Source organism: Phyllobates terribilis, unplaced genomic scaffold (genome assembly GCF_046119375.1).
Source record: "Phyllobates terribilis strain yellow unplaced genomic scaffold, ASM4611937v1 Scaffold_1__5_contigs__length_1240528914, whole genome shotgun sequence".
Taxonomy (NCBI): domain Eukaryota; kingdom Metazoa; phylum Chordata; class Amphibia; order Anura; family Dendrobatidae; genus Phyllobates; species Phyllobates terribilis.
Genome location: NW_027362761.1, coordinates 1168729451 through 1168748935, shown reverse-complemented (window position 1 = coordinate 1168748935; position 19485 = coordinate 1168729451). Strand labels below are relative to the sequence as shown.

The 19485-nt window shown below is 47.8% G+C and overlaps 1 long non-coding RNA gene across 1 annotated transcript; it reads right to left on the bottom strand.

Annotated features, from left to right (window-relative positions):
• Window positions 1–4583: 4583 nt before the first annotated feature.
• On the bottom strand, window positions 4584–15095 carry LOC141172967 (uncharacterized). The gene is made up of 3 exons (XR_012252567.1): window positions 14970–15095; window positions 4840–5009; window positions 4584–4761 (listed from the first exon to the last, which is right to left on the bottom strand). It is a non-coding gene; the product is annotated as an uncharacterized lncRNA (long non-coding RNA).
• Between the last annotated feature and the right edge of the window lie 4390 nt (window positions 15096–19485).

The following is a 19485-nucleotide window of genomic DNA, read 5'->3' as shown; positions in this document are numbered from 1 at the left end:
TTCTTCCCTTATCACTCCTAAACACTTTTTGCATAATAATTTGGAACACAGTGTACATGTGCTTTTCCACAAAACACCAGTGGTTCACGTAGTGAATCTTACAGTTCTAACTTGCCAACCGTGGTCTGTATGGAGTTGTTCAATAAAGGGCCCAAAATTAAGATAACATAGATGGGAGAGGTCTCTATGAATAGGAATTCCTAAGTATTTGATACCCTGTGAGGGCCAGGCAAAGGGAAAGTTGGACTGGATGGAATCCTATATGGATTTGGGGAGGGAGACATCGAGGGCCTCAGACTTCGCTGCATTGATTTTAAAATTTGACCATGTAACAAAGTGATCTATTTCAGCCATAACAGCATGGATGGATATATGTGATTGAGTGATATATACTAGGACATCATCAGCAAATAGAGAGCACTTGTACTCGGTGCCTCCCACCTCAATCCACCTAATATTGGGGTTATGGCGAATTGATGAGAGCAGGTGCTCCGTCACTAGGATGTATAAGAGAGGGGACAGAGGACATCCCTGCCTTGTCCCATTGGTGATTGTGAAAGGTGATGAAAATGTTCTGACGCACCCCCTGGGCCTTGGGACACCCGGAGCCGGACCCTTTTTGGTGGATGCTGGTGGTTGTAGTCTTTGTGGCGGCGACCCGGTTCCGTGGCTCAGGGTGGTCAAACCAGTGGCGGAACTATTTATGTGGTTTTGATGTTTAAATGTCCGACTACGCAACCAGTGGATTGCGGTCAGAGTGAACCGCCGCTGCAGGGCAGACCGCTGAGGCTGGTGTTGTGGGTGCAGCAGAGCGTAGCATAACTCCCCACGGGAGGAGTATAGCCTCAGGGCAGTGTATGCGGAGGATGGGGGTGATGGTGCAGGGCAGCAGCAGTAATGACACGGAGTCAGTGATGCAGTCCAGGGCCTTTACTCACAGTTCTTATTATCCAGACCACGTCTGCAGGTAACGGCTGCCCACGTCGTACTGTGCTCACCAGGTGAGGGGCTCAGACAACTCCCAGATAACTTTGGAGCGCTTCACAGGACCCCCTTTGCGTGTCCTTTGTCTGGCCTTTCTTACCAACGCTTCTGTCCGGCTGCCTCGGGCCTCCTCTTGGTAAACTTGGCACCAGTTTCCCTGACCCTATGTGGTGCCTTCCTAACGGGTGTAGCGAGGGGCTGCGCCACATAAAATGTCACAGCCTCCGGTTTCTAGCTGAGGGTCGTTTCCCGCCTCCACTAGTTTCAGGGACCGGTCTCCCCCTTTGGCCTGACCCCTCTACGCAGGTGGATTCGGGCGTGCGGTGGCGACTCGCCCGTCCGCAACCCTGGGATCCCTTCGTTCCTCGTTCCTGGAGCCTTCTCCGCTCCTCTTCCTTCCTTCTCCCTCTTCCAGGCCTGGGCCTGTGTTACTAGGCCTGCCTCCGGAGCAGAGCTCATGCAGAGCCCCTGCTCCCTGTCACTTCTGCTCAGACTTCTCTGCACTGAACTAATATGGTGCCCACCTTTTATACTCCCTTATCAATGCACCCAGGAACTGCTTCCTCCCTGCTCCTGCACTACAGGGTTCCCCTTCCTCAGTGTTCCCTCCCCCCACTCTAGCCAGGGTCAGTGACTGTCGTACCCATCTCAGGGGCATATTGGTCGCCCTGCCCCACGGCAATGTGGTGTAATGCATGCAGGTGTCGGGGTCCTGATCCACACTCCATCCTTACCTGAGAGTGAGATATCACACCTCTGGGTGAGGTGCAATACCTCTGTAGCAACCGAGCCCTCAGGGTGCTACAGTTCCATTTATCTTCAGCCTAGGTGACGTATTGTGATACAGGGCCGTGATTTTGGCTATAAAAGGGTCCCCTAGACCCCTACCCCAAGCTTTTTAAGAGAATCATATATGGCGTGCCAGGAGACTCTATGGAATGCTTTCTCAGCATCCAACGAGAGTATCTAATTACAAATTTTTAACTGCATCTAGCCCAGGAAATACTTTGTGCCTAGTAGCAGTGTCTGCTAGTCAGCGGATTATCCCGGCTGTTAAGCAAGCTACACCACCTGTAGTTTGGACACTTAATTTTTTCAAAGGAAATGCTTCGGGACCACGGGATACTCAGTGAAGAGCATCAGGAGGCACCCCAAGGCATAGGGGCTGGGACTGGCAGTAGGATGCCTTGCGGTGGACAGCCAAGCTCGATCCTTATAAAAGCTTTTTAACTGCAGCAGCTTTAGTGGACGCTACTGGAGCTGGAATTACGCGGCTGCTGACATGAGACTTGCCCTCCAATAGATCCTTGTAAATGGATTTAAAGTGTATTCATTCAAATTAGAGAGACAATTTAAATTAAAAAGCTTAGAGCTGCCTCCACCACAGGGGGGCTCGCTCGACCCACCAGCGGACAGACACCAGTATTGGGAGAGGGGGGCTGGCCGTCAGGGTCCACCGCGGCTCTGGCACAAACACGGCGACACGGAGGTGGCACGGGCAGGAGCGGACTCACTTTTTGGATTTTAGAAGGGCATGACATGCCTATATCTGTGTCTCCCCCTCCTTTTACTCCTCCACCTCTTTTCTTTTCGCATGACTATATGTACTTGTCACTTTTCCATGTGTTAGTTGTGTCTTCTGAGCAGTTTGTCAGCTTTTGGACACCTTTGAAGGTGTTTTCTATGTGTTTCTATGTGTTTTTGTTTGCCTGCCATTGGTTTTAACGGTGTTCGAAGGTGTTCGACGAACAGTTCGACGAACAGTTCGGCGAACACACGGGTGTTCGACGAACCGAACCGAACTCGAACACTACGGGGGTGGCTCAACACTATTTATAAGGCAAGAAATCCCACTTATTAAACCTGACAGGGCACACCTGTGAAGTGAAAACCATTTCCGGTGACTACCTCTTGAAGCTCATCAAGAGAATGCCAAGAGTGTGCAAAGCAGTCATCAAAGCAAAAGGTGGCTCCTTTGAAGAACCTAGAATATAAGACATATTTTCAGTTGTTTCACACTTTTTTGTTAAGTATATAATTCCACATGTTAATTCATAGTTTTGATGCCTTCAGTGTGAATGTACAATTTTCATAGTCATGAAAATACAGAAAAATCTTTAAATGAGAAGGTGTGTCCAAACTTTTGGTCTGTACTGTACGTTAGAAGCACTTAACGGGACCCCCTTTCTTTATGTTCCTTCCTTGGCCGACTTCCCGCGCTGGATCTTCTCCCTCCTGCCCTGCGCTCCCCCACTTTGACAGTCCCGATCAGGTGCTCTGAAGTCCCTCTGGGCAACCTGGAGTTCCCGGACCTACTTGATGCCCTTCTCGGCGACTAGGGTGAGGCTGTGGCAACTGCACCATGGAAGTGCAGAAGCCTCTGGTTTTTCCAGCCGAGACCTGGAGTAACACGGCTGGTCCAGGGACCGGTTCCCTTCCTGTGGCCTGATCCCTCTGACGCCTGGCAGATTCAGGCATACGGGTGCCATCCTGCACTCACCGTACCCCCTGGGATCCCTTCTGTTCCTGGAGCATTCCTCCCTTGCTCCCACTCCTCTCCTGGGCCTCTCTCATCAGGCCCCACTGTGGAGCAGAGCTCCTGAAGAGACTCTGCTCCCCTCCTCTGCTCTTGCTGCCACCTACTTACTGCACTGCCACCCTAAGATGGCTTCACTTTATATACACCTACTATTCAAGTGCTCCCCTGTTCTACGTCCTCCACCCACACCCAGTACTGGTTCCCCCTCTCTTTGGTTCCCCCACTCCAGCCAGGGACAGGGCAGTAGCAGAAGTGCATAAAGCCATTCCAGCCGGCCTGGAGTAGTGTAGTGTTGGATGCAGGTGTTGGGGTCCCGGGCAGTACTCCATCCTTACCTGAGAGAAGGAGATGCCACACCTCTAAGTGAGGTGCAGTACCTCTGTGGCGACTGAACCCTCAGGGGTGCCACAGTGATATCAGTCCTAGTACAGAGGTTTTAGTTAATGATCAGTATGGTGATATTATCACTACTGTATATGCTGGTAATATTTGGTTATGGTCTGGTGGAATTTATCTGTTATATTGCAATATTATTATATCTTATATATTATTGGAAATATTGGTCTTGATTTCCTCCTGGTGGGATAATATAAGTAATAGAGACCTTAATCTGGGAAAGTGGCGAGGACAGCATGGGCCTGTGTGCTTACAAATGCCAGGGCTGAATTTTATTTCCGGTTCGTCTCTGGTATCTCTTCTGTTACTTTATCTATGGTTTTCTTATGGAATCAGATGTGTATTTGCCCAATTGAAACTGTATAAATATTTGTCTGACAACCATCATTTATAGCGATTAACTTGACAGTGAAGTAAAGGGAAAGGTTGAGTTGTAAGTGAACGCTAATGACCACGCTTATCCAAACACAGAGAACAAAAGTCTTCTTTCAGTCTGGATAAGAGTGTTTAATCATGTGGATTGCAAGGCAATAGGCCAGGACAGGAGAGGAAGTAGCCATGGCGGATTACCTGTACTATAAGCCCTGGTCTGCAGCCAACAGGTTAGGCTGGAACTTGTAGTTGGAGGGTCACAGGTGCTTTAATGTTTTAATGTCCTGGGAACTCTGGAAATTTTGGAACTGGACTGTCCCACTTAATTCACCATCAGCCATGCTTTCTCTTCCTGCCCTTAGTGATGTCAACAGGATGTGGAGGGGCAGCTGGCGATCTGAGAAGCTAGCTTCATCCGTGGTCAATCAGACTTCACCTCTGAGGTTGCAATCCACTATTCAGCTCTAAAACTAAAGGGGATTCCATAATTAATCATTATTACTTCACTGCCTTGCCAAGTTTAAAAATAATAAAATATAGTTACCCACCGTAGGTCCAGCGCTATTGATCTTCGTTGAATGGCTACAGTGGTGACATTGACAGTGGAGCCGAGGTAATTGGTGTGAGACGTCAGCGGTCATGTGTGCTGTAGTTGTGATGTCACGGGCTGCAGCCACCAATAAAGACCTGTGACAGTGGCAGAAAGCCAGCCCTAGACCTAAAGAGATGGGTGAAATGATTAGCAGCTTCAACCCAGCTCTGTTTCTGCCATATTATATGCACCGCCTGACTGCTTCTTCAGTTTATTCCCTGCTGGGCTTCTACTGTTTATTCCCTGATCGACTTCTCCTGCCGTTTATTCCCTGCTTGGCTTCTCCTACTGTTAAGGGCCCACTTTTTTAGTCTATCTTCCACTTGTCTTCTGCAATTTATTCCCTGCTTGTCTTCTCCTGTAATTTATTCCCTGCTTGGTTTCTCCTGTGGTTTATTCCCTTCTCGCTTTCTCCTACCGTTTATTCCCTGCTCGGCTTCTCCTGCAGTTTATTCCCTTCACCTGCAGTTTATTCCCTTCTCTCCTTCTCCTGCAGTTTATTCCCTTCACCTGCAGTTTATTCCCTTCTCTCCTTTTCCTGCAGTTTATTCCCTTCTCCTGCAGTTTATTCCCTTCTCCTGCAGTTTATTGTCTTCTCACCTTCTCCTGCAGTTCATTCCCTTCTCCTGCAGTTTATTCCCTTCTCCTGCAGTTTATTCTCTTCACCTGCAGTTTATTCCCTTCTCCTGCAGTTTATTCCCTTCTCGCCTTCTCCCACAGTTTATTCCCTTCTCCTGCAGTTTATTCCCTTCTCCTGCAGTTTATTCTCTGCACCTGCAGTTTATTCCCTTCTCGCCTTCTCCTGGAGTTTATTTCCTTCTCGCCTTCTCCTGCAGTTTATTCCCTTCTCCTGCAGTTTATTCCCTTCTCCTGCAGTTTATTCTCTTCACCTGCAGTTTATTCCCTTCTCCTGCAGTTTATTCCCTTCTCACCTTCTCCTGCAGTTCATTCCCTTCTCCTGCAGTTTATTCCCTTCTCCTGCAGTTTATTCTCTTCACCTGCAGTTTATTCCCTTCTCCTGCAGTTTATTCCCTTCTCACCTTCTCCTGCAGTTCATTCCCTTCTCCTGCAGTTTATTCTCTTCACCTGCAGTGTATTCCCTTCTCGCCTTCTCCTGGAGTTTATTTCCTTCTCGCCTTCGCCTGCAGTTTATTCCCTTCTCACCTTCTCCTGCAGTTTATTCCCTTCTCCTGCAGTTTATTCCCTGCTCAGGCTTCTACTGTTTATTCCCTTCTCGCCTTCTCCTGCAGTTTATTCCCTTCTCGCCTTCTCCTGCAGTTTATTCCCTTCTCCTGCAGTTTATTCCCTTCTTCTCATGCAGTTTATTCTCTTCACCTGCAGTTTATTCCCTTCTCTCCTTCTCCTGCAGTTTATTCCCTTCTCGCCTTCTCCTGCAGTTTATACCCTTCTCGCCTTCTCCTGCAGTTTATTTCCTTCTCGCCTTCTCCTGCAATTTATTCCCTTCTCGCCTTCTCCTGCAGTTTATTCCCTTCTCCTGCAGTTTATTCCCTGCTCAGGCTTCTACTGTTTATTCCCTGATCGACTTCTCCTGCCGTTTATTCCCTGCTTGGCTTCTCCTGTGGTTTATTCCCTGCTCAGGCTTCTACTGTTTATTTCCTTCTCGCCTTCTCCTGCAGTTTATTCCCTTCTCGCCTTCTCCGGCAGTTTATTCCCTTCTCCTGCAGTTTATTCCTTTCTCCTGCAGTTTATTCTCTTCACCTGCAGTTTATTCCCTTCTCGCCTTCTCCTGCAAGTTTATTCCCTTCTCGCCTTCTCCTGCAGTTTATTCCCTTCTCCTGCAGTTTATTCCCTTCTCCTGCAGTTTATTCTCTTCACCTGCAGTTTATTCCCTTCTCGCCTTCTCCTGCAGTTTATTCCCTTCTCGCCTTCTCCTGCAGTTTATTCCCTTCTCGCCTTCTACTGCAGTTTATTCTCTTCTCCTGCAGTTTATTCTCTTCACCTGCAGTTTATTCCCTTCTCGCCTTCTCCTGCAGCTTATTCCCTGCTTGCCCTCTCCTGCAGTTTATTCCCTTCTCGCCTTCCCCTGCAGTTTATTCCCTTCTCCTGCAGTTTATTCCCTTCTCCTGCAGTTTATTCTCTTCACCTGCAGTTTAGTCCCTTCTCGCCTTCTCCTGCAGTTCATTCCCTTCTCGCCTTCTCCTGCAGTTTTTTCCCTTCTCGCCTTCTCCTGCAGTTTATTCCCTTCTCACCTTCTCCTGCAGTCTATTCCCTTCTCCTGCAGTTTATTCCCTGCTCAGGCTTCTACTGTTTATTCCCTGATCGACTTCTCCTGCCGTTTATTCCCTGCTTGGCTTCTCCTGTGGTTTATTCCCTGCTCAGGCTTCTACTGTTTATTCCCTTCTCGCCTTCTCCTGCAGTTTATTCCCTTCTCACCTTCTCCTGCAGTTTATTCCCTTCTCCTGCAGTTTATTCCTTTCTTCTCATGCAGTTATTCTCTTCACCTGCAGTTTATTCCCTTCTCGCCTTCTCCTGCAGTTTATTCCCTTCTCGCCTTCTCCTGCAGTTTATACCCTTCTCGCCTTCTCCTGCAGTTTATTTCCTTCTCGCCTTCTCCTGCAGTTTATTCCCTTCTTGCCTTCTCCTGCAGTTTATTCCCTTCTCCTGCAGTTTATTCTCTGCTCAGGCTTCTACTGTTTATTCCCTGATCGACTTCTCCTGCAGTTTATTCCCTTCTCCTGCAGTTTATTCCTTTCTCCTGCAGTTTATTCTCTTCACCTGCAGTTTATTCCCTTCTCGCCTTCTCCTGCAGTTTATTCCCTTCTCGCCTTCTCCTGCAGTTTATTCCCTTCTCCTGCAGTTTATTCCCTTCTCGCCTTCCCCTGCAGTTTATTCCCTTCTCCTGCAGTTTATTCTCTTCACCTGCAGTTTAGTCCCTTCTCGCCTTCTCCTGCAGTTTATTCCTTCTCGCCTTCTCCTGCAGTTTTTTCCATTCTCGCCTTCTCCTGCAGTTTATTCTCTTCACCTGGAGTTTATTCCCTTCTCGCCTTCTCCTGCAGTTTATTCCCTTCTCACCTTCTCCTGCAGTTTATTACCTTCTCCTGCAGTTTATTCCCTGCTCAGGCTTCTACTGTTTTTTCCATTCTCGCCTTCTCCTGCAGTTTATTCCCTTCTCGCCTTCTCCTGCAGTTTATTCCCTTCTCCTGCAGTTTATTCCCTTCTTCTCATGCAGTTTATTCTCTTCACCTGCAGTTTATTCCCTTCTCGCCTTCTCCTGCAGTTTATTCCCTTCTCGCCTTCTCCTGCAGTTTATACCCTTCTCGCCTTTTCCTGCAGTTTATTCCCTTCTCACCTTCTCCTGCAGTTTATTCCCTGCTCAGGCTTCTACTGTTTATTCCCTGATCGACTTCTCCTGCCATTTATTCCCTGCTTGGCTTCTCTTGTGGGTTTATTCCCTGCTCAGGCTTCTACTGTTTATTTCCTTCTCGCCTTCTCCTGCAGTTTATTCCTTTCTCCTGCAGTTTCTTCTCTTCACCTGTAGTTTATTCCCTTCTCGCCTTCTCCTGCAGTTTATTCCCTTCTCACCTTCTCCTGCAGTTTATTCCCTTCTCCTGCAGTTTATTCCCTTCTCCTGCAGTTTATTCTCTTCACCTGCACTTTATTCCCTTCTCGCCTTCTCCTGCAGTTTATTCCCTTCTCGCCTTCTCCTGCAGTTTATTCCCTTCTCGCCTTCTCCTGCAGTTTATTCTCTTCTCCTGCAGTTTATTCTCTTCACCTGCAGTTTATTCCCTTCTCACCTTCTCCTGCAGTTTATTCCCTGCTTGCCTTCTCCTGCAGTTTATTCCCTTCTCCTGCAGTTTATTCTCTTCACCTGCAGTTTGTTCACTTCTTGCCTTCTCCTGCAGTTTATACCCTTCTCGCCTTCTCCTGCAGTTTATTCCCTTCTCGCCTTCACCTGCAGTTTATTCCCTTCTCCTGCAGTTTATTCCCTTCTCCTGCAGTTTATTCCCTTCTCGCCTTCTCCTGCAGTTTATTCCCTTCTCGCCTTCTCCTGTAGTTTATTCCCTTCTCGCCTTCTCCTGTAGTTTATTCCCTTCTCCTGCAGTTTATTCTCTTCACCTGCAGTTTATTCCCTTCTCGCCTTCTCCTGCAGTTTATTCCCTTCTCCTGCAGTTTATTCCCTTCTCCTGCAGTTTATTCCCTGCTCAGGCTTCTACTGTTTATTCCCTGATCGACTTCTCCTGCCGTTTATTCCCTGCTCTGCTTCTCCTGTGGTTTATTCCCTGCTCAGGCTTCTACTGTTTATTCCCTTCTCGCCTTCTCCTGCAGTTTATTCCCTTCTCGCCTTCTCCTGCAGTTTATTCCCTTCTCCTGCATTTTATTCCCTCCTCCTGCAGTTTATTCTCTTCACCTGCAGTTTGTTCACTTCTCGCCTTCTCCTGCAGTTTATACCCTTCTCGCCTTCTCCTGCAGTTTATTCCCTTCTCGCCTTCACCTGCAGCTTATTCCCTTCTCCTGCAGTTTATTCCTTTCTCCTGCAGTTTATTCTCTTCACCTGCAGTTTGTTCACTTCTCGCCTTCTGCAGTTTATTCCCTTCTTGCCTTCTCCTGCAGTTTATTCCCTTCTCGCCTTCTCCTGCAGTTTATTCCCTTCTCCTGCAGTTTATTCTCTTCACCTGCAGTTTATTCCCTTCTCGCCTTCTCCTGCAGTTTATTCCCTTCTCCTGCAGTTTATTCCCTTCTCCTGCAGTTTATTCCCTGGTCTGCTTCTCCTGTGGTTTATTCCCTGCTCAGGCTTCTACTGTTTATTCCCTTCTCGCCTTCTCCTGCAGTTTATTCCCTTCTCGCCTTCTCCTGCAGTTTATTCCCTTCTCCTGCATTTTATTCCCTTCTCCTGCAGTTTATTCCCTTCTCCTGCAGTTTATTCTCTTCACCTGCAGTTTATTCCCTTCTCTCCTTCTCCTGCAGTTTATTCCCTTCTCCTGCAGTTTATTCCCTTCTCGCCTTCTCCCGCAGTTTATTCCCTTCTCGCCTTCTCCCGCAGTTTATTCCCTTCTCGCCTTCTCCCGCAGTTTATTCCCTTCTCACCTTCTCCCGCAGTTTATTCCCTTCTCGCCTTCTCCTGCAGTTTATTCCCTTCTCCTGCAGTTTATTCCCTGGTTAGGCTTCTACTGTTTATTCCCTGCTCGACTTCTCCTGCCGATTATTCCCTGCTCTGCTTCTCCTGTGGTTTATTCCCTGTTCAGGCTTCTACTGTTTATTCCCTTCTCGCCTTCTCCTGCAGTTTATTCCCTTCTCGCCTTCTCCTGCAGTTTATTCCCTTCTCCTGCATTTTATTCCCTTCTCCTGCAGTTTATTCCCTTCTCCTGCAGTTTATTCTCTTCACCTGCAGTTTATTCCCTTCTCTCCTTCTCCTGCAGTTTATTCCCTTCTCCTGCAGTTTATTCCCTTCTCGCCTTCTCCCGCAGTTTATTCCCTTCTCGCCTTCTCCCGCAGTTTATTCCCTTCTCGCCTTCTCCCGCAGTTTATTCCCTTCTCACCTTCTCCCGCAGTTTATTCCCTTCTCGCCTTCTCCTGCAGTTTATTCCCTTCTCCTGCAGTTTATTCCCTGGTCAGGCTTCTACTGTTTATTCCCTGATCGACTTCTCCTGCCGTTTATTCCCTGCTCTGCTTCTCCTGTGGTTTATTCCCTGCTCAGGCTTCTACTGTTTATTCCCTTCTCGCCTTCTCCTGCAGTTTATTCCCTTCTCGCCTTCTCCTGCAGTTTATTCCCTTCTCTTGCATTTTATTCCCTTCTCCTGCAGTTTATTCTCTTCTCCTGCAGTTTATTCTCTTCACCTGCAGTTTATTCCCTTCTCTCCTTCTCCTGCAGTTTATTCCCTTCTCCTGCAGTTTATTCCCTTCTCGCCTTCTCTCGCAGTTTATTCCCTTCTCGCCTTCTCCCGCAGTTTATTCCCTTCTCGCCTTCTCCCGCAGTTTATTCCCTTCTCACCTTCTCCCGCAGTTTATTCCCTTCTCGCCTTCTCCTGCAGTTTATTCCCTTCTCGCCTTCTCCTGCAGTTTATTCCCTTCTCGCCTTCTCCCGCAGTTTATTCCCTTCTCGCCTTCTCCCACAGTTTATTCCCTTCTCCTGCAGTTTATTCCCTTCACCTGCAGTTTATTCTCTTCACCTGCAGTTTATTCCCTTCTCGCCTTCTCCTGCAGTTTATTCCCTTCTCGCCTTCTCCTGCAGTTTATTCCCTTCTCGCCTTCTCCTGCAGTTTATTCCCTTCTCGCCTTCTCCCACAGTTTATTCCCTTCTCGCCTTCTCCCACAGTTTATTCCCTTCTCCTGCAGTTTATTCCCTTCTCGCCTTCTCCCACAGTTTATTCCCTTCTCCTGCTGTTTATTCCCTTCTCGCCTTCTCCTGCAGTTTATTCCCTTCTCGCCTTCTCCTGCAGTTTATTCCCTTCTCCTGCAGTTTATTCTCTTCACCTGCAGTTTATTCCCTTCTCGCCTTCTCCTGCAGTTTATTCCCTTCTCGCCTTCTCCTGCAGTTTATTCCCTTCTCGCCTTCTCCCACAGTTTATTCCCTTCTCGCCATCTCCCACAGTTTATTCCCTTCTCGCCTTCTCCCACAGTTTATTCCCTTCTCGCCTTCTCCTGCAGTTTATTCCCAGTTCGACTTCTCTTGCGGTTTATGCCTCTTTCAGCTTCTCCTGCAGTTTATGCCCTGACCTTCTTTATACCCTTTTATCCCACCATCAAACTCACACAAGCCTTTGGGCTATAACATTCATCATAGTGCAGACAGTCATCATTTTTTTTAATCCTTTAATGACCACCATAGTGTTTTTACAGCAGTCACTTTGGATGTGCAGACTTTTTATGGTGGTGCTTGAGAAGAAGCTTGCTCCAGCATGTGGGTCAGTACTGATACCTGGGCTGTGACTAACTTCCTTGGACTTTGGAGACCAAAGAAAATTCTGTATCTGTTATAAAAAGGCGACTATACACCAGATGGAGGTGGCAGCATACGATGCTTTTGCATTGCAGTCAAATGGACAGATGTATTCTTCTGTTCCTTTAGAGTTTATAATTGTAAAATGGCAGCTCCAATGTATTTTCCATGTAAAAAAATATATTTTGTTTGACTCCCTTTAAAAATTATCCATTATCCCCCTAGAAAATTACTAAGAAAGTTTCTATTTTGTTTTAATATTCTAATCTCATGAAGTTTCTGTGGAAATAACGCTGTTCAAGGAAATGTCGACTTATCAAAACCCTGCAGTTTTCCCCCAAGACATATCAGATATCTCCATCCACAGGAGAAGCCGCAGACCGTGACACACACAATTACAGTGTGTCATGCCATGCATCAAAATGACTTGTGCAAAATGACATACTTGTGAAGAAATTAATTTTTTTAATAATATGGAGGTATTTTTTTCTGTACATTTATGCCATGGTGCGAAAACTACAATTAAATATTATAATGGACATGAAGATGCACATGTGTTTTCTCCTATACAAGAACTCCTCTTCCACATATAACGTTCTCATTTCCAGGACCAATGCAAAAAAGTACATTTCAAAGTGGATTTATCACCAGATTTCACAATGCAAACTGCATATATTATTAAATAGATCTCCTAGACCTGATAGGGCAGGTGTACTTACTATGGAAATCCGTGTCAGAATGGCTAGATAATCCTATCTGAGCTTATCTGCCTGATGTTAACATGAGCATTTTATAGAGTTGGACTCATAAAATTCTTGATTTAATGTCTGGATTTTACAGCCATTATATTATGGGGGACGGAACATATGGTGTGTGTCTGCGTGTGGGGTCATTATAGGGGCATAATAATGTGACTGTGTGTGTGGGAATCATACTGTGTGAAGGAGAGCAGTTTGGTGGGAAGTGGCACTGTGGGGGTGACGCGCCCCCTGGGACATATTCCTTTTTGAGGGGAATACCCGGCACCGGATCAGATGGGGGGTTGTAGTCTCCGAGCGGCTGTGACCCGGTCCCGTGCCCAGGGCGTCAAGCTCAGTGTGATGTGGCAGTTCTACAGATGTTACTAAAGTTCTTTTGTGTCGACTACGCCACCCGTTGTGATGCGGTCACTGTGGCCGCCGCTGCAGCAGGGTCCGCTGAGGCTGATGGTGTAGGTGCAGCTTTTGATGGTATAACCCCCAACGGGTGGGGTATAGCCTCAGGGGGTCAGGTGCAGAGGATGGGGGTTGTGGTGGTGCAGCATAGATGTTAAAGGAAGACAGAGTCGGGTTGTGCAGTTTAGGGTATTTACTCACTGCTGATGTTCCGGTCACTCCAGCTGCTAGTGACCACCCGAGCCGTGCTGCGTCCACCAGGTCCTGGATCCAGCCAACCCCCAAGCAAGTCCGGAGCGTGACCCTGAGCTCTCCTTCTGTCCTTTCTCTGGCCGTCCCCACTAGTGATCCACCCAGGTCCAGCTCCCTCGGGCCTTCTGTTGGGACACCCTTGGCCTTGGGTTCCCTGACCCTCCGTGTGGTATGCCTTCGTGGTGGATGTGGTGGGTGGCCGTGGCAGACGCTGCCCACGGCCTCCGGTCTCTGGCTGGGGTGTGTTTTTGCCCCCCACCAGCTTGGGTTCCGGTACCCTGATGCCGGCTCTTCACCCGTTGTTTTAATTTGGGATCTTGGAGTCCTCTCTTCTGCTTCCCCCTCTGGGTCTCTCTTTCTCTGCTCCACTCTCTCTCTCTCTAGGGCTCTGCTCTGCTCCTCTTCCTGATTCTGACAGACTGAACCTGATTCTAGTTGGTGCCCACCTTATATACACCCTCTATGTGTGAGCTCAGGTGACCAGCACCCAATGAGCTCCTATCTTTACCCAGGCTGCTCCCCCTATCTGCCCCTACACTACTTGGGATGTTCCACCCCCCTCCCACTCCAGCCAGGAACAGACTCGGTCGTACCTGCACATTTCTAAGTGGGAGTACCGTCGGCCTGTTCCTCGGAAATGGGATGTATGTAGTGCATGCAGCCTACCGAGCTCAGTTCCACACTCCATCCTTACCCGGGAGTGGAATATCACACCTCTGGGTTGAGGTGCAATACCCCTGTAGCAGCCGAATCCTCAGGGTGCTACAGGGGCATCATGCTGTGTGGAGGATTGAATTGTGGAGGCATCATACTATGTGTGGGGCAACACACTGTGTATGGGGGCATCTTACTGTGTGGAGGACTGCACTGTGGGGTGCATCATACTATGTTGGGGAGAATTGTGTAGGCATCATATTGTGTGTTAATACTTTTGGAGGAGCATTGTAGGGACATCATACTGTCTGGAGGGCACTCAAGGGGGCACCATACTAGCCTCACTAAAGGGGATGTGCGGATTTAACTTTTAATTGTCCATAAGATAAAAAATATACCAAACACACCAACATTAGACCTCCCCAAGCTCAAAGATGCCACTTCTGCTGCCTCGGTCTTTGTTGACAGGCTTTGTTAACATTATGAATACAATGCACGTGACCGCTGCAGACAATCACTTACCTATTCTACCATTTCGTCCATTGACCATGAGGCTAGCGTCTTATTTACTGGGTTGGATGAGCTACTACTGGAAACTCTTATGTACACGGGGCTGAAAAGTTACTGTTGTTCCTCTCCCACAAGCTGCTGGATCCAAATTATCATCACCATTGTCTATAGCAAAGAATGCTGGTGTAATATTGGACCCATTCCTACTGTCTAGTATCTGTTTGGGGGTTACTAAACCTCTACAAAATATATTCTTCATTATTTTCCTTTTTGGTAAAATGGTAGAACGAATATAGATTATGGAAAACTTTAGTTGTATGATTTCTATAAAGACGTAACAGTAAGTGAGAATGAAAGGTGGCACACAGCTCTGACTTGTTTCAAGGCGAAAAGGGAAAACTGGGCAATTGCCCAGGTCAGGGTGGGCTCTAGCTTTTTGCACACCCTTTGACGAAAGAATTACAGTGCACCCTTCACTTTAGGTTTTCCCTCCTTATCTTCTAAGAGTCATCACTTTTCTATTTTTTCAGTCAATAGAGTTGTATGAGGGCTTAAAGGGATTATCCAGGACTATTTTTTTTTTTTACTAAAGGTCTAAAAACGAACAGGCAGTTCTACCTTACGCCGGCTCAGAACGGTCACCGATCGCTCCTGCCGAAGATTCAGCTGCTCCACGTCAAAAGAGCAGCTATTCTTCCGGGCTGCTCTGTCGATGGCACCATGACTGCCGACGTCGTGCTGATTAACAGACAGCTGCTCCCCGCAGTTAGGTAGCAGGGGGCCGGCAGCCAATCAGCATGACGTCGGTATTCATGCCCCGAAGCTGCTGCTCTCTCAACGTGACATCAGCGGAAGTTTCTGAATCACTGGCAGGGGCTGTCTATGACCACTTTGAGCTGGTAGAGATCAATGCTGGGCACAACAGGCAGGCACTTAGCAATTACCTGCCTGTTAGTTCTTAGGCCTGTCGTAAAAAAAAGGTAAACAGTCCTAGATAACTCATTTAAGATCTATAGTTTTTATTATTTTTTTATTTAATTTTTAGAAATACAAAGTGACCAAAATGCAATTTTGCAATTTAGATTTTTTTTTTTTAGTTTTCACGTTTATCAAATGGGATATTATCATTATAATCATGAAATTATATTAGTTTGGACAGTCACCAAATATTTTATTTTTTATTTTTTAGATTTTATTCACATGCAGGGAAAAGGCGAATAATATGAACTGTTATATTTATTTTTTATTCTTAAATAATATATATTTTCCTCCTCGGACTTGAACCTGCAGTCACTTGATCGCTTGGACAATATACTGCAATATTATAATATTGCAGCTTATTGCAAATTTACCTTTCTCCTGAAGCACAGACTCCTAAATTTGCTCCAAAATCCACATGAAAAGCTGCTTCAAATGCTCATTGAAGAAGCTTCCTATTCATTTCATTTGTCAAAAATGCCTATAGTGCACATGGTGCTATTTTATTCCATGTGGAAAAAGGTGCAACATATCACTCCTTGAGGGGTTTCTATTTGGGAAAAAAATAAAGTCCAAATTTGTCCCCTGAATCAAATGAAGCAGAAAAAGTGCTACATGGGCAAAAACAGCATCAAAAGCCAAAGCAAGAACATGTCAAAAAATCCACAGAAAATTACTCTGTGTGAGCGTATCCTAACTGGGTCCAACTAGGCCCCCAGATCTACAATTATGACCTTCGGCCGCCCCCACTAAAGCCTTATTTGAATAATTAAAAAAAATATTCATGCAGTATTAGCCCCATGAGACATCAGCCCGCTCTGTAATGATTATGAACTTAGTTAACCCCATGGTCACCGGAGCCTGGGAATTTGCTCCAGTCTCTAAAGTGCGTCAGTAATGACGGGGACACTAGTGTTTCCTTGGCTCATCATATTGTGTCTGTGGAGAACAGGAGATAATTGTTCTTCAGGAGGAAACAAATGCAAATTTCCACCGAGAACCGGCCTCATGTCGCTCATCACGTAAACCACCATGAAACACCACGTGTGGAGCAAATGCAGAGCTGGACATACTGAGGTCATATATATTCCAATATCACATGTTTGTAAGTGCAAAAGTATGGTAATCTATAGGATTAGCAGATAATTTGAAGGTGACATTAAGAGTTTGGTGTTTTCAGTCAATGGGATGACAATCAGGAGTGTGTGGGCGACAGGTTTTATTTAAACAAGATTTGTCAAAGTCTGATCTTCACAACACATTTGTTGAAATGTATCATGGCATGAATAAAGGAGATTTCCGAGGACCTCAAAAGAAGAGCTGTTGATGCTCATGAAGCTGGAAAAGTTTAAAAAACCATCTCTAAAGAGTATGGACTCCACTAAACAACAATCAGACAGATTGTGTACAAATGAAGGAAATTCAAGACCATTATTTCGTTCCCCAGGAGTGGTCAACCAACAAAGATCACTCTAAGAGCAAGGTGTATAATAATCTGCAAAGTCCCAAAGGAACCCAAGATAACCCCTAAGCAACTAAAGGCCTCTCTCACATTACCTAATATTAATGTTTATGACTAAAGTAGATCAGAAAAGCGCCACCTTTGCTTTTGTAATCTTGCTCAGTAGTGCAGGACTAAGTGTAATGTCCCAAAAGGGGCCATTACAAACATTTCTGCATTCATATGAGCATGTGGAATAAGTCATGCTTTGATGCATTGCCTGGTGTTATTATGTTAAATTAAATGTAAATTGGTGCTCTGTAATAGCACTGGAGACCAGTAGGTGGTGATATAAGGGTCAGCAACGGACTGTACTGGAGGATGTCTGATCAACATCGGCTATAGTCTGGTTACTATGGTGACCAGAGGGGAGTTGGCAGTTGGCGATTAGTCAAGCCTGTCTAGAGGTGAGGAGTAGGGTACAGGGGCTGCCAGAATTAAGTACCTTGCCAGACAGTCCTTTTAGAGCCCATCACAGCAAGGCCAAATATTTTTCCCATATCAGAGTATCAGTCCCGTTACCATCCCGCCAGCACCTATATTGAAAACCATCATTGCAGCTAATTGTTGGAGGAGCTGTGATTCCTTCATCTGTGATGCAGTAAACCATTTGAACTGTTCATACCAAGGTCTGGTCTACCTTCTTCCTACCTACCTCTAAATCCTCTAGATGTACCCTGTAAATGTGTAGCGCCCCGAGGGTTCGGCCGCTACAGGGGTATTGCACCTCTGCCAGAGGTGTGATATTCCACTCCCAAGTAAGGATGGAGTATGGACCAGGGCTCAGTTAGCTGCATGCAGCACACACACCCCATTTCCCAGGGACAGCTCAACGGTGCTCCCACTAGACAGAAGTGCAGGCACGACCGACCATGTCCCTGCTGGAGTGGGGAGGGAGGGGTGGAACACCCAGTGCTGTAGGGGCAGATAGGGGGCGGTTCCTGAGCGTAGGAAGGAGCCCATTGGTTGCTGGTCACCTGGGCTCATGGTCAGAGGGAGGTATAAAAGGTGGGCACTATCTTAGATCTAGGTTCAGTCTGTGAGGAGAGGAGAGCTGACAGGGAGCAGCAGCTCAGGCTGAGTGCTGCTCCAGAGGCAGGCCTAGAGAAGAGGCCGGGGCCTGAGAGGAGAAGGAGAAGTGGGCCTAGAGAAGAGGCCGTGGAGGAGGTGAAGGGGAGCTGAGATTCTAGCTCATCTCAGCTCCAAGAGAAAGGAACAGGAGCAGAAAGGAACTGCAAAGAAGGAGAGACAGAGAAACAGAAGGGCTCAGGAACAAGAAGGTGGAAGGGACCCTAAGAACCCACGAGAATCCAGGGTGCAGGGTCAGGCAGATTAAGGGTACCGGATCCCAAGTTGGTGGAGGAGAAACAACCCTCAGCCAAAGACCGGTCGTCGTGATCATATATTGGTGCGACACCTCATCAAACCTGCTAGGAAGGCACCATATAGGACAGCGGAGGACGGGGCCCACGTTTAACCGCACAGGTCCGCGGCAGCTGGACAAAAGTGGGTCACTGGTGAGGCAGGCCAGAGAAAGGATAAAAGGGGGTCCTGTGCCATGCTCCTGAACTGCCTGGGAGTTGACCGAGCCCCACACCTGGTGGACGCAGCACGGCTCGGGCAGTCATTGCCAGCTGAAGTGACTTGGATATTAACCGTGAGTAAAGACGCTGGACTGCAGTACGTTGTCTGTGTGCTTTTTCGCTCCTCCGGCACTACCGGTACTGGGACTCTCACTACCATCACTCCCAGCATCCACTACACTGCCCTGGGGCTGCACTCTTCCCGTGGGGAGTCACATCACCTCAGCTGCACCCATCATCAGCCCCAGAGGACTGCCTTGCAGCGGCGGTTCCTAATAACCGCAATCCACGGGTGGCGTAGTCGGACATTATCTAAAGCACGTAGCAGACTACCATTGGCCTGACCACCCTGAGCCGCGGGACCGGGCCGCCACCACTACTACCCCCAACGTCTCCCTATCGCCCGGTTCCGCGTGCCCCACGGCCCAGGGGGCGAGTCAGCTTTGGCGTAGTCGGCAGGATCGTGACCAACCCGCCACAAACGGGTATTGCGTGCCTGAAGAGAATTACACATGTACCTTAAAAAGAAGTTTCCCGCCATCCGGAGCCGATTCCCGACATCAGACGCCATCTTGGACCGTTTCCCGCCATCTTCATCCGTCTTTCCCGCCCTGGCAGAGCGGACGCCATTATGGGCGCACCAAAAGACAGCAGGAAGCCACCTCCCATCGTGGGCCAGGTCCCAGAATGGCACCAAAGAAGAAGCCCGCCCCCACCAGCCATGAATGCAGCAGTGGAGATGTCCATAAACATGGGGGGGCTGCCCCTGAAAGTGATTGTCAGCAGAATGCCCCAGGACCACCCCCTCTGGGGGCGGAAAGAGAAGAAAACTGTGGGGCAGGGCGCGGTCTGGATCAGTCTGGCCAGGCCGCACCCGGAGATGGAGGGGGAAATCAGTGCCGGTACCCTGGTAAAGGGCCTGCTGCAAGCAACACCACCATGCAGCCTCACCGAGCTGTTAGCCCATCTCCCCAAGGAGGATCCCGAATACACACGGGCGGCGCTAGAAGAACTGGACCGGAGGATGGTCCGGGCGCAGCAAGAAGTGATCGCCGGATGGAAGGAGGAAGTG